The sequence below is a fragment of the Suricata suricatta genome, chromosome 9, assembly GCF_006229205.1.
Source record: "Suricata suricatta isolate VVHF042 chromosome 9, meerkat_22Aug2017_6uvM2_HiC, whole genome shotgun sequence".
Taxonomy (NCBI): domain Eukaryota; kingdom Metazoa; phylum Chordata; class Mammalia; order Carnivora; family Herpestidae; genus Suricata; species Suricata suricatta.
In genome coordinates, this window is record NC_043708.1 from 112594217 (window position 1) to 112610350 (window position 16134).

The window sequence follows — 16134 nt, forward strand, 5'->3', positions numbered from 1 at the left end:
TCAGATAAAGGGCTAATATCAAAAATGTACAAGGAACTCACCAAACTTCACAATCACAAAACAAATAATCCAGTGAAGAAATGGGCAGAAGATATGAACAGACACTTCTCCAAAGAGGACATCCAGATGGCCTACTGACACATAAAAAAATTTGTTTTTTAATATTTTATTTATTTTTGAGAGACAGAGCGTGAAAAGGGGAGGGGCAGAGAGAGAAAGAGACACAGAATCCGAAGCAGGCTCCAGGCTCAGAGCTAGCAGTCAGCACAGAGCCCGATGCCGGGCCTCAAACCCAAGAAACTTGAGATCATCACCTGAGCTGAAGTCAGATGCTTAATCAACTGAGCCACTTAGGCGCCCCTATCCTGTAGGATTTTGATGGTTTCCTGTCTCACATTTAGATCTTTCGTCCATTTGAATTTATTTTTCTATATGGTATAAGTGGTCCAGTTTCATTCTTCTGTATGTCACTGTCCAGTTCTTCCAATACCATTTACTAAAGATACTAAAGAGACTGTCTTTTTTCCGTTGGATACTCTTTTCTGTTTTGTCAGAAATTCGTTGACCACATTTTTGAGGGTTTATTTGTAGGTTTCTTTTCTGTTCCATTGATCTGTGTGTCTGTTTTTGTGCCAGTACCATACTGTCCTGATCATTGCAACTTTGTAATATAACTTGAGGTTCAGAATTATGATGCCTCTGGCTTTGCATTTGTTTTTCAAGATTGTCTTGGCTATTTGGAGTCTTTTGCAATTCCTTGCAAATATTAGGATTGTTCTACCTCTGTGAAAAATGCTGGTGGTATTTTGATAGAAGTTGCAGTATATGTGTAGATGGATTTGGATAATATAGACATTTTAACAATAGTTGTTTTTTCAGTCCTCGAATAGGGAATGTTTTTCTCTTTCTTTGTGTCTTCTTCAGGTTTCTTTCTTTCATCAGTGTTTTATGGTTTTCAGACCTCTTTGGTTAGGGTTATTCTTAGATATCTTATAGTATTTGTTGCAATTGTAAATGTGATTGATTACTTGATTTTTCTTTCTGTTGAGAAATTGTTGGTATATACAAATGCAACAGACTTCTGTTATGTTTATTTGGTATCCTGTGACTTTACTGAGTTTGCGTATAAGTTCTAGCAATTTTTTGGTGAAGTCTTTTGGGTTTTGTGTGTAGAGTATCATGTCATCTGTAAAAAATGACAGGTTTTACTTCTTGTATTTGGATGTCTTCTATTTCTTTTTGTTGTCTGGTCAACATCCTAGGACTTCTAGTATTATGTTAAATAACAGTGGTAAAAGTAGACATCCTGTCTTTTTTCTGATTGTAGAGGAAAAGCCTTGCTTTTCCCCATTGAGGATGATATTAGCTTTGGGGTTTTTGTATGTGGCATTTATTATGTTGAAGTACGTTCCCTCTAAACCTACTTTGTTGATAATTTTTATCAATAATGGATGTCATACTTTGCCAAGTGCTTTTTCTCATTTTTTAAAAGGATCATGATTCTTTTCCTTTCTTAATGTGGTGTATCCTGTTGATTGATTTGCAAATATTGAACCACCCTTGCCATCCAGGCATAAGCCCTACTTGATTGTGGTGAATGAGTCTTTTAATGTACTGTTGGACTCAGTTTGCTTGTATATTACTGAAAATTTTTGCTTCCATGTTCAAGGATATTGGCCTGTAGTTCTCTTTCTTAGTGGAATCTTCGTCTGGTTTGGGTGTCAGGGTAATACTGGCCTCATAGATTGAATTTGGAAGTTTTCCTTTCATTTCTATTTTTTGGAAGAGTTTGAGAGAATAGGTATTAACTCTTCTTTCAGTGTTTTTTGGAATTCCCGTGTGAAGCCTTCAGGCCATGTACTTTGTTTGTTGTGAGAGTTTTGATTATTGATTCAGTTTGTTTGCTGATTGTAGGTCTGTTCAAGTTTTCTGTTTCTTCCTTCTTGAGTTTTGGTAGTTTATATGTGTCTAGGAATTTATTCATTTTTTCCAGGTTGTTGAATTTGTTGGCATACAATTTTTCATAATATTCTCATAAGTGTTTGTATTTCTGTGGTGTTGGTTGTTATTTTTCCTCTTTCATTTGTGATTTTATTTATTTGGGTCCTTTCTCTTCCCTTTTTGATAAGTCTGGCTAGAGGTTTTATTAATTTTATTAAGTTTTTCAAAGAACCAGCTCCTGGTTTCATTGATTTGTTCTGTTGTCATTATTGTTGTTGTGGTTTAGTTTCAATTTCACTTATTTGTGCTTTAATCTTTGGCATTGTATTGAATCTATAAAATAATGTGGGGAGATTAATATATTTAAAAATGAGCCTTCTAGATTTATGAACATATTATGAAATGTTTTTGTCTATTTGTTTAGATCATCAGAAATATCTTTACATGAACTGTAACTTTTAAAATGATTAAAATAGTAAACTTTATGGGGCTCCTCTGTGACTCTCAATCAGTTAAGTATCAGATTTTGGCTCAGATCATGATCTCGCAGTTCATAAGTTCAAGCCCCACTTTGGTCTTTGTGCTGGTGGTGTGGAGCCTGCTGTGGATTCTTTTCTGCTCTTTCCCCACTTGCACGATCTCTCTCTCTCAAAATAAATAAACTTTAAAAAAAGTAAATGTTTTGTTATGTATATTTCACTACAATAAACGTACATATATTAAAAAGTTATAAAACTTATTAGTATTATAAATTACATATTTATGTATTATAATCCTTATAATCTTTTTATAAACAGCTTTTGTGTTTTTTTTAATAAATTTTTTAATGTTTTTTATTTATTTTTGAGAGAGAGAGAGACAGACAGACAGACAGACAGACAGTGTGAGCAGGGGAAGGTCAGAGAGAGAGGGAGACACAGAATCTGAAGACAGGTCCCAGGCTCTGAGCTAGCTGTCAGCACAGAGCCTGATGCGGGGCTTGAACCCACGAACTGGGAGATCATGACCTGAGCCGAAGTCATACGCTTAACCGACTGAGCCACCCAGTCGCCCCTATAAACAGCTTTTGTATGTATTTTTATTGCAGTAAAATATACATAACAGAAAATTCACTATTTTAATAATTTTAAAATTTACAGTTAATTGGCACTAAGTACACTCAAACTGTTGTTTTTACCATCACTTTTCAACTCTCAAAACTGAAACTTAATATTCATTAAGTAATACCATTACATTCCACAACCACCCCTCCTCCCACCTTAGCTGCCAAGCCTGTGACAACCACCATTCTACTTTCTGTCTATGAATGTGACTCTCTAGGCACCTCAGATAAATGGAATCATATGCTGTTTGTCTTTTGTGATGTCGGTTTTCCATGTTGTAGCCTATGTCAAAATATCCTTCCTTTCTAGGGCTGAATAATAATGCATTGTATATATATAATAGATTTTGTTTATCCCTTCATCTGTCGAGCTTCCACCTTTGGGCTGTGAATAAAACTGTAAAGATGGGTATACAAATATCTGTTCAAGTCCCTGTTTTTAATTTTTTTGGGTATATAGATAGCCAGAAGTGGAATTGTTGGATCATATCTTTCATTTTTTATAGAACACCATACTTTGTTTCTGTAGTGGTTGCTCCATTTTACCTTCCCACTGGCACTAGAGTTCCAATTTCTCCATATCAGCAGCAACACTTTTCTTTCTTTTTACTTTTTTCTTTTTGGGGGTGATAGTAGCCATCCTAATGGGTTATGAGGTGGCATTTTAATTGTGGTTTTGATGTGAATTTCCCTAATGATAAGTGATGTTGATTGTCTTTTCCTATACTTAATGTACATTTATATAGCATCTTTGGAGAAATGTGTATTCAAATCTTTGCCTGTTTTTTAATCAGGTTTTCTTGTTGTGTTGTAGAAGTGTCTTTATATATTTTGAATATTGATTCTTACCAGATATTTGATTTGCAAATATTTTCTCCCATTCTGTAGATTGCCTTTTCACTTTGCTGATATTCAAAAATTTTAAATTTTAATGTATTCCAATTTGTCTATATTTTCTTTTGTTGCCTGTGCATTTGGTGTCATACCCAACAAACCATTGCCAAATTCAATGCTCTGTATGTTTTCTTCTAGGAGTTTTAGTGTTTTAGGCTTATGTTTAGGTCTTGAATCCAATTTGGAATAATTCTTGTATGTGTTATAAGGTGGGGGTCCAAATTCATTCTTTTGCATGTGAATATCTTTTTCCAGTATCATTTGTTGAAAAATTTGTCCTTTCCTCATTTAGTGGTTTTCCCTTGGCCTCCTTATCAAAAATCCTTTGATCATATATGTGAGGGTTTATATATTGGTCTTCTTTCTGTTCCACTGTTGTATATGTCTGTCTCTGTACCAGCACTGTAGCTTTGTAGTAAGATTTGAAATCAGGAGTCTTTTAACTTTGTTATTGTTCAAGATTGTTTAGGCTATTCAGGGTCCCTTGAGATTCCATATGAATTTTAGGATAGATTTTTTTTTCCCATTTCTGCAAAGGAAATCATTAAGATTTTGATAGAGATTCCATTGAATCTGTGACTTGCGTTAGATAGTATTGATGTCTTAAAAATATTGTCTTCCAATTCATGAATATGGGGTTTTTAAAAATCTTTTTGTGTCTGCATTTTCTTTGAGCAAAGTTATACATTTCAGTTTACAAGCCTTTTACCTCATTAGTTAAGTTTATTTTGAATTTGCTTTAACATTTTATGAAGTTGATTTTTAGTTACTTTATTTTGTTATGCTGTTATAGAGTCTCCTTAAAATTTTTTTTTAACATGTATGTTGCTGGGGTTTAGAAATACCATTGATTTAGACCTAGAGCTGCCAAAGCAATCTTGAGAAAGAACAAAAAAGCTGGAGGTTTCACAATACCATATTTCAGGATGTACTACACAGCTATAGTAATCAAAATAGTATAGTACTGGCACAAAGTAGATCAATGGAACAGAATAGAGATCCCAGAAATAAACCCATATTTATATGGTCAAGTACTCTATGACAAAGAAGGCAAGAATATACAATGGAGAAAAGGCAGTCTTTTTAACAAATGGCTCTGGCAAAATCGAAGAGCTCCATGGAAAATAATGAAATTGGACCGCTTTCTTACACCATATAGAAAAATAAACTTAAAATGAATTAAAGGCCTAAATGTGAGACCTGAAGGCATAAAACTTCTAAAAGGAACATAGGCAATAATTTCTTTGACATCAGCCATAGAAACATTTTTCTAGATATGTCTCCTCAGGCAAGGGAAACAAGTACAAAATCAAACTTCTGGAACACATCCCCCCCCCCCCAAAAAAAAAAAAAGATTTTGCACAGCAAAGGCAACCATCAACAAAAGACAAGGCAGCCTATGAATTGGGAGAGGATAATTGCAAAGAATATTTCCAATAAAGAATTAATACCCAAACTATATAAGGAACTTATATAAGTTAACACAAGAAAAACAAGTAATCCAATTAAAAAATGGGCAGAGAACCTGAATAGATGTTTTTCAAGAGACATATGTAGATGGCCAACAGACATATGAAAAAATGCTCAACCCCCACTAATCATCTGGGAAATGCAAATCAAAGCCACAGATATTACCTTAAACCTGTGAAAATGGCTAAAATAAAAAAAAAACAGGAAATAACAGGTATTGGTGAGGATGTGGGAAAAAGGGAATTCTCATGCACTCTTGGCAGGAATGCAAATTGGCGCATACACTATGAAAACCAATATGGAGATTTCTACCAAAAGTTTAAAAATAGAAATAGTGTATGATCCAGTAATTCTGCAGATTATTTACCCAAAGAAAATGAATACACTTTGAAAAGATATATACACCCTTGTGTTTATGGCAGTATTAGTTACAATAGTGAAGATAGATGGAATCAATGGATAATGAAGATGCGACTCAAACGTGTGTGTGCGCACACACACAGACTGAATACTATTCAGCCATAAAAAAGTATGAGATATTACCATTGGATACAGCAAGAATGGACCTAGAGGGTATAATGCTAAGTGAAATCAGTCAGAAGAAGAGCAAATTGATATGATTTCTCTCATATGTGGAATTTAAGAAACAAAACAGATGGATGTAGGGGAAGGGAAAGAAAAAAAAAAGAGGGAAACAAACCATAAGAGATTTTTACCTACAGAGAACAAAGTGAAGGTTGATGGAGGGAGGTGGGTGTGGGATGGGCTAAATAGGTGATGGGTATTGAAAACTACACTTGTTGTGATGAGTCTGGGTGTTATATGTAAGTGATGAATCATTAAATTCTACTCCTGAAAACAAGGTTGTATATTTTTTAAAACAATGGAGTTGAATTTATAAAATGTTTTGTCTACTTATATAGAAATGTTCATGAAAAATATCTCCTTGAATCTGATCTAATGTGATACTTATTGAAATTTGTTCATATAAGTAAGGTTTTAACCTGAAGGGTGAGATAACCATATATTTTTTAAATTAATAAACACTTGTATGAACTATAACATAAACAGAATAATACACAAATAAATGACTCTGTAGCTTGGTGAATTGTCACCATGCCTCTCTATCCTCTAACGTGGTCAAAATACAGAACATTAGCAGCACCACAGGAGCCCTCCCATGTGTCTTCCAGATCACCACCCCTTCTTCAATCTTAACAGTAATCACTATACAAGCTTCTGGCACTTTAGCCTAATTGATTTTAGACCTAAAAATGGAGTTGCTGGTGTCTAGGTTATTGCAAATATTCTGTATTAGTAGGCACTGCCAAATTGTTTAGCAATATAGTTGTACAGTTTACAGTTTCACTAGTATTTTAAGTATTCTTGATGCTCTATATTGTTGGCTAAAATGGGAATGGATGGTTTTTAAGAAAAATTTTTTTGCAATTTTATTGTGATATAATTGACATACAAAAGATGCATTTATTAAAGTGTACTGTTTCATATGTAATCTCTGTGAAACCATCAGCACAATCAAAGTAATGAACATAAACATCATCCCTCCGCCCCCGCCCCCTCAGTTTTCTCGTGCTGCTTGATAGCCAATCTCTCCTTCCCTCTACCCTCATTTCCAGGCAGCCAGTGACTTACTTTCTCTTTTGTCTTTTACTTTCTTTTGCTCAGCATTATTATTCTGAGATTCCTTCATATTGTTATTTATACAGACAGCTTGCTTTTTAATTGCTGATTAGTATATGTACATACCTATCACAAATTATCCATTTTTCTACTGATAGACACTTGAGTTTATTCCAGTTTTTTGGTTATTATAAATAAGCTTTTATGAACGTATGTCTATGAATCTTTTCGTGGACATATGCTTTGATTTCTCTTGGGTAAATAGCTAGGAGATGGATAGCTGATGACTAGTGTTCAATATCTTTTCATTTGCTTATTAGCCATTTATGTATCTTTAGTGAAATGTCTACTCATCTTCTGCCCATATTTCAAGTGAATCCTTTTGTTATTATCGAGTTGTAAAAATGCTTTATATATTCTGTATTCCCATCCTTTCAGGTATGTGACTTAGAATTTGCGGCTTATCTTTTCATCTTTTAAATAGAGTTATTTGAAGTGCAAAAGTTTTAATTTTGATAAAATCCAATATATCAAACTTGTTTTATGTATAAAGCTTTTGGTGTCATGGCTAAGAAATCTTGCCAGACTCAAAAACACAAAATTCTTTTCCTGTTTTTTCTTCAAGAAATGTTTCAGTTTGGTACTTACATTTAGGTCTATAAGTCCAGTTTTCGTGACTTCATTTAATTTAATGATTTTTATTTTTAGTGTAGTTGACACATAGTGTTAGTTTCAGGTATACAGCTTAGGGACTTGACAAGTTTATATATTATGCTATGTTTGCCACAAGTATAGCTACCATTTGTCCTGCTTTTCCCCTATTATAATATCATTGACTGTATTCCTTATGCTGTGCCTTTTATTCCCATGATTTATTCATTCTATAACTGGAAACCTGTATTTCCCTGTCCCCTTCACTCATTTTGCCCAACTCTCCATACCCTTCCCGGAACTCTGGCAGCCAGCCATCATTTTTTCTGTACTTATAGGTCTGATTCTGCTTTTTGTTTGCTTGTTCATATATTCTTTTCATTTTAAGGTAGCTTTCATATGTGGTATGAAACAAACTTTTGCATATGGATATCTATCACAGCATCATTTGTTGAAAAGACTATTCTTTCACCATTAATTTGCCTTCCCACCTGTTGAAGATCAATTAGTGATACATATACGGGTTTATTTCTGGATCTATGCTGTTCTATTTATATGTATATTTCTATTCTTATGCCGGTACCGGGCTGTTAATTACTGTAACTTCATAGCAAGTTTTGGAATCATGTTATGGAAGTTCTCTTACTTCGTTTTTCTCTTTCAAAATTGTATTTCCATGTAAGTTTTAGAATAGCTTTGCCAGTTTCTGCAAAAGAGCTTGCAGGGATTTTGGTAGGAATTGCATTGAATATATAGATCATTGTGGGAAGAGTTGCCATCTTTATGATATTGTATATTCTGTTCCATGAATATAATGTCTCTGTCTCTCCTTTAATTGATCTCAACAGTGTTTTAGAGTTTTTAGTTATAGTTTTAGTTTATAGGTCTTGCACTTTTTTTCTTAAATTTATTCCTAAATACTCTTCTTAAAATCTTTGTGATTGGAATTATTTTCTTTATTTTTGGTAGTATTTGCTGCTAGTATACAGAAATACAATCAATTTTTATATATTTCATATTGCAATCTTGTTTTTTATTACTTGCTCAATTTTCTTACTAGTTAAAAAAATTTTTTTTTTGACAGAAAGAGAGAGCAAGCATGAGCTAGGGAGGGGCAGAGAGAGAGAGGGAGATACAGAATCTGAAGCAGGCTCCAGACGCTTAACCGACTGAACCACCCAGGCACCCCACTTACTTACTCATTTTGATAGTGTTTTCTTTTTGTCGTTGTTGCCTTTAGAATGTTTTACATATAGGCTCACATCTGGAAATTACAAGAGTTACACTTCTTGCTTTCTAGTCTGGATGTGTTTTTATTTTTCCTTGTCCTATCACACTGGCTACATGCCATGGTATAATTTTAATAGAGCTGTGACATTGTATATTCTTATTCTGTTCTTAATTTTAGTAGTGAAGCATTTAGTCTTTCTCTGTTACCAATGATGTTAATTGTAGGTTTTTCTTAAATCCCCATTATTAGATTGAAGAAATTCTCCTGTATTTCTAGTTTGTTGAGTGCTTTTTAGCATGAGTGGACTGAGTTTTGTTAAATAAATGTTTTGGGGTTTTTTTTTGTTTTTTGTTTTTTGTTTTGCACATCCATTAGGATTGTGCAAAGCTTTTTGTATGTTGTATTTTATTATATTACTTAATTTCGACATTAAACCAACCTTGCATGCCTGAGTTAATTCCTACTTGGTCATGGTGTATACTCATTTTTATATGTTGCTAAATTTTTGTTAAGGATATGTACATGAAGGATATTGGTATGTAATTTTCTTGTGATGTCTTTGGTTTTCATGTCATGGCAATACTAGTCTCATAGAATATGATGGAAGTGGTTTTTCCTCTACTATTTAGAGGAGCTCTTTGTGTTAGGATCAGCATTATTTTTGCTAAATGTAATTTACCAGTTAATCTATCTAGGCTTGGATTTTTCTTTTGGAGGAGATTTTAAGTCACCAACTCATTTTTTTTTCATGTTTCAAGTTTTTATTTAAATTCTAGTTAGTTAACTTACAGTGTAATAATTGATTTCAGGGGTAGAATTTAGGGATTTATCCCTTATATATAACCCACAGTGCTCATCATAACAAGTGCCCTCCTTAATACCCATTACCTATTTAACATGTTATGGTCTATTGGGATTTTTTTGTTTCTTATTTAGTCAGCTTTCATAATTTGTGTCTTACTAGGAATTTGGCCTTTCCATTTAAGTTCTCTATTTTTATATGTTTATAAAGTTGTTCATTATTTTTTAAAAGTAATTTCAGTATGATCTGAAATTACTTTCATTCTTAATTTTGGTGGTTTGTGTCTCTGTCTCTTTTTTTATTAGTCTAGCTAAAGTTTTATACATTTTGTTGATCTTTTCAAAGAATGGTCTTTTTGTTTTATTGAATTTCTTTATTGTTTCTGTTTTCTATTTCATTGATGTCCACTTTATATTTATAATTTATTTCCTTTTGTTTACTTAGGGTTTTATTAGCTCTGCTTTTCCTACTTTCATGAAGTTGAAACTTTAGTTGATAGATTTTATATATTTCTACATTCCCTTTTCAAAATTTAAAAAAAATGTTTATTTTAGAGAGACAGAGAAACTACGAGTAGGGGAGGGGCAGAGGGAAGGGAGACAGAGTATCCAAAGCAGGCTCCATGCTGACAGCAGAGAGCCCCATGTGGGGCTGAAACTTAAGAACCATGAGCTCATGACCTGAGCCAAAGTCCGATGCTTAGCTGACTGAGCCACCCACTACCCCTATTTCTACATTTCTAATTTGAACATTTAAGGGTATAAAGTTTTTTTTTTAGCACTTCTTTAACTGCATCCCACCAATTTTGATATGTTGTATTTTCATTTAATTAAAGATATTTTTTAGGTTTTTTGATATATGAATTACTTAGAATCATGTTTAGTTTCCAGATATTTGGGGATACCCCCAGTTTTCTGTTGTTTTATAATTAAATCTTTTGTAGTCGAGGAATATTCTTTGTATAATTATAGGCCCTTTAAATTTATTGAGACTTATATTATGACCTTGAGTGTTTACTATTCTAGAGAATGTCCTACATGCTGTTGTAAAGTATTTGTATTCTGCTGTTGTTGGATGGAGTGTTTTTTATTTAATGTTTTGCCTGTTTATTTTAAGAGAGAATGGGGAGGGGCAGAGAGAGAACGAATCCCAAAGAGGCTCTGCACTGTCAATGCAGAGCCCGATATGTGGGGCTCCATCGCATGAACCTGTGAAATCATGACCTGAACCAAAATCAAGAGTCTGACGCTTAACCAACTGAACCATTCAGGCACCCAGGATGAAGTGTCCTTTAAACGTCAGTTAAGTTAGTTGATAGTTTTGTCTAGACTTCTGTATATTACTGTTTTCTGTCTAGTTTTATTAATTTCTGATAGACTGTTACTAAAATTTTTAAATATTGTTCAATTGTCTGTTCATATTCTCAGTTTTGACAATTTTTGCCTTATGTATTTTGGTGCCTCACTTAGAGGCATATAATATCTTCCTTAGGTATTGACCCTTTCATCATTATGAAATGTTCCTCTTTTACCTTTAAAAAAAATTTCTTGCTGTAAAGTCAACTTTGTTTTTCTGTTTTAAGTATAGCCACGGCTATAGTTTATATAATATCTTTTTCTGTCCTTTTACATTCATCCTTTTGTGTCGTTTTTATCTAACTTCCATCTCTTATAGTCTGAAGTTGAGGTTACGTTTTGATCTAGTCTGCTAGTTTCTGCCTTTTGATTAAAGTGTTAAGTCTATTCTCATTGAATATAATTATTGATATGATTGAATTTATGTTTTCTATTTTGATACTATACAGCTCAAGTATTTTTCTCTTTTACTACTGCTTTTTTTTCCTAATACTGTTTAGTTCATCATTTAAATTTTTCTCTTGATTTTTAAAGCTATTATTTAGTTGTTTGCTTAGTGGTTACTCTCTTCACTATAATATTTATCTTGACTTATGAAAATCTATTTCTGATTAAAACTAACTTAATTTTGGTAAGCTAGAGCAACTTTCTTTCATTATAGGTCTATGTCCTTTTCCTCTAGTGTTGTTATTATCACATATAATATATCTACAATACAGTGATAGATTGATCTCTATGTAGTGTCAAATTTTCAAATAAGAAGAATAAAAGATAATATATATCTATATGCTCTTTTATACTAATTAGCATATTTACCATTTATGGTGTACTTAATAATTTTTTTATGGATTCAGGTTACTTTTTGGCATAATTTCTTTTTAGCTAAATGGACTTCTTTGAGTATTGTCTAGTAAGGGAGTTTTGCTGTCATTAAGTTTATCTTGGTATTTGCTTATCTAGGAATATTTTGCCTTCATTTTGTTTTTGTTTAAAAAAATTTTTGTTACTGAAGTATCAATGCCATTTTCCTTCATTCTGAATGATATTTTTTGCCAGATTTAGAGTTCTTCTTTTTTTCTTTTTTGATTTTAATACTTTGAATTTTTTGACTTCTGTTTTTTTCTGATGAAAAGTTAGTTCATATTGGTTTTTCCTCTGGATATGGTAAGTTGTTTCTTTCTTCCTGTCTCAGAATTTTCTGCTCATCTGTAACCAGTTACATTCTAATTTATCTAAGTTTATTCTCTTCATGATTATTCTGTTCTCTGCATATCAAGTTTTGGAAGTGTTTGGCTATTATTTGTTCAGATATTTGTCATTTCTCTTCAGACATCTCTGAGTTGTCACAGTTTCTTAAACTTTCCATGGTTTTGATGAGCTTGAAAGTTTTGAGTAGTGGTCAGGTATATTGTAGAATGTTCCTCAGGTAGGACTTGTCTGATATAATGTTATAACTTTTGAGGAGGAAGAGCACAGAGGTGACTATGAATATCATTTATAACATGTCAGAGTTTCATGCTATCAATTTGACTCATCACTGATTTCATTAACCTTGACCACATGGCTAAGCTAGTGCTTGTCAGGTTTCTCCACTGTTACTTTAAAAATTTCTCTATGTGATCCTCTGTGGAAGCAAGCCACTAAGCATAGGGCATGCTGAAAAGCTGGGGAATTATTCTCTACCTCCTTGAGGGAAGAATTCCTACATAAATTATTTATAATTCTTCTGTACAGGACATTTGTTCTCTCCTATTTATTTACTAAATGGGTTTTTTTTTAATGTCAATGTGGACTTACATACATTTATTTTATGCATTGTGCTGTAAACCGATTTTATTTATATTGTTACTCAAATTGTTCCAACTTTGGACATTGGGAGCTCTTGCATATGGCCCCTGTGTCCTTTTGACATATTTTATCATTTTGGTTTTTGATAAGTTTTTTGCTCTTCTGGCACCACAAGATTCTCCAGACTCATCTTGTGTTTACTTCCCTTCCTCCCTTCCTAGAATCAGCCATTTGTTTAAGGATTCTTGGTTTCTTTTATTGGAAATATTTTTAAAAAAAACTATTTTTCTGTTGAGATTCTTTATTTGTTGAATCAGTGCCCTAATTATTTTTAGTTTGGCATACTTTCTTTTAATTCTTTGAACATATTTATGACAACTGTTTTGTAATCTTTGTCTACTAAATACAGCATATGGCTGCATTCAGAGATAGTTTCAGTTGACTGCTTTTTTCTTTTTTGTTATTTTACAGTTTATTTATTTTTGAGAGAGAGAGAGAGAGAAAGTATAAGTGGGGTAGGGGCAGAGAGATAGAGGGAGAGAGAGAGAATCCCAAGTAGACTCCACACTGTCAACATGGGGCGCGATGTGGGGCTTGAACTCATCAACTGTGAGATCATGACCTGAGCCGAAGTCTGATACTTAACATGACCTGAGCTAAAGTCTGATGCCCCCGCAACTGGCTGCTTTTTTCAAATCCTGGTCATATTCTTTGTATATCTCATAATTTATTATTATTTCTTCTGCTATTTTTTTTTTTTTGGTCTTTCCGAGTTTATGCTTATTCTCTTCATTTCTTGTGGTTTTTTGGAAGGGAACAGAAATAAATGTTTTCAACATGCCGTGTTTATTTTATTTATTTTTATTTTAAATTTTAGTTAACATACAATTCAATATTGGTTTCAGAAGTAGAATTCAGTGATTCCTCACTTATATGCAACACCTAGTGCACATCACCAGTGCCCTCCTTCATACCCATCACCCATCTAGCCCATCTCCCACCTACCTCCCTCCAACAACCTTCAGTTCTCTATTGTTGAGAATCTCTTACAGTTTGTTTCCCTCTCTCCTCTTTTTTCCTCTCACCCTTCCCCTATGTTCATTGGTTTTGTTGCTTAAAATCAACATGTGAGTGAAATCATATGGTATTTGTCTTTCTCTTTTTGACTTATCTCACTTAGCATGATACCTTCCAGCTTCATCCATGTCATTGCAAATGGCAATATTTCATTCTTTTTGCTGGCTGAGTAATACTCCATTTTGTGTGTGTGTGTGTGTGTGTGCGCGCGCACGGGCGCACATGCTACATCTACTTCATCCATCCATCAGTTGATGGACATTTGGGCTCTCCATAATATGACTCTTATTGATAATGCTGCTATAGACACTGGGGTGCATGTACCCCTTTTAATCTGTATTTTTGTATCCTTTGGGGTAAATACCTAATAGTGCCATTGCTGGATCATAGGGTAGTAAAAGTAAACAGTAAGCTAGATCCTTTTTCCCCTAGATCTGAAGCTTTGTAGTACTCTTTGATCCATAGACTTGATGCAAGCAAGTTGTTTGTGCTATTTTTCTGGGGAAGAGGCCTGGTGTGCTGATTCTCAGACTAACTTGTTTCAGTGGAAATGTGTCTTCACAGAATAAGGGGGCGGAGGTTGTTGTAAGTGGCTCTGGCTTCCACCAGCTGGTGTTGTTTTGCTCCCGGAGGACTTTGCATGCTGATGAGTGAGTTCAATATGGCTGTGCTCACCTCTCTAGCCAGAGCTGAAAGATTATGCTCCCTACTCTTCAGGGAACCCTCACAGAAGAGCAATCAGTTACCCTTCTTGTCACCTTTTTTCCCTTCAGAATCCTGCATTCACCCTGCTTGTGTTTGAGCTTCTTTATCTCAGGTCCATGACTAAGTTTGAAACCTCCCAATTTTAGGGACTCTCGAGGAATGGACCAGTGCCTTTCCTCTGGGGGAGGGTCTTGCAATGCTTTTCCTGCTGTGGGAGGAAAGCAGTGGCAGGACTGTAGCAGTTCAGAGTTTATGTCAAAACATAGCAGAATGCCAACAAGTCTGCTTGCTGCCCTCAGCCATTCTTCTGTTCCTGTGCCTGGAAGTAGAACAGCACCTTGGCTCCACCTGTCATTTTTGTGACCCAGGACCCAGTCCTCAGACCATGCTGTCACTCCTGGGATTCCTCCCTGCTTTGCTTCTTGGGTACCTTTAAGCCAGGCACATCTTCCACTATAGCAGGCTTCTAAAAGTTCAGATTTTGCACTCCACTGTTTATAACACTTTGTGGTAGCCTCCATAAGCAGGCTCCCTCCCCATTGCTGTACCCAAAGCTATGTCTCCCCCAAGACCACTCTGCACTCCTTCCTTCTAAAAGGTGGTCACTTTTCTACTTATAGACTTGCAGTTTTTGTTTTCTTACACCTCTGATTGATTTCTTGGGTGTACAGAATGATTTTTAGCAAATCATTGTGAGTTTCTGTAGAGCTGTGTTCAAGGAACAAGATAAGCTTAAAGGTCTCCCTACATGTTGCCACCTGAATGACTCCCTCTCAACACGCCATATTTAAATGGGAGTTCCAGAGGTAGTTAGCATTTAAACCCATACCTGGGTCTGGGTCCAGAAATCTATTATTTATTAATTTTTTTTTAATTTATTTATTTTTGAGGTAGAGACAGAGCATGAGAAGGGGGAGGGGCAGAGAGACATAGAATTCAGAGCAGGCTCCAGGCTCTGAGCTGTCAGCACAGAGCCTGACACTGGCCTCAAACACACGAATGTGAGATCACGATCTAAGCTGAAGTTGGAGGCTTAACCAACTGTGACACGCAAGCGCCCCTCTTAATTTCTTTTTAAAATTTATTTATTTTCAAGAAGGAGAGAGAGCACTGGCAGGGGAAGAACAGAGAGAGAGGGGGAGACAAAGATTTGAAGCAGGCCCTATGCTGACAGCAGAGAGCCCAATGTGGGCTGGAACTCATGAACCATGAGATCATGACCTGAGTGAGCTAAGTCAGATGCTTAACCCAAGGAGCCACCCAGGTGCCCCCAGAAACCTTTTTTTATAACTAAAAACTTGTATTGTTTCTTAAACACTTACTGAGCACTATATTGGGACTTAGGCACTCAGAAAAGAATAATCTAAAAAATAATAACCCTGTAGAATATATGTCTATATATCCTAATCATATTTTTTAGCCTCATGAAGTTTGTTACTCCAAGAAGTTGAGTTTATAAGTTTTACTCTCTCCTTAC

The 16134-nt window shown here is 34.6% G+C and overlaps 1 protein-coding gene across 3 annotated transcripts in view; it reads left to right on the forward strand.

Moving 5' to 3' along the window:
- The window catches only part of SCAPER (S-phase cyclin A associated protein in the ER), a 515685-nt gene that overhangs the window by 179113 nt on the left and 320438 nt on the right, over positions 1-16134 (forward strand). The gene's annotated exons all lie outside the window — the stretch shown is intronic.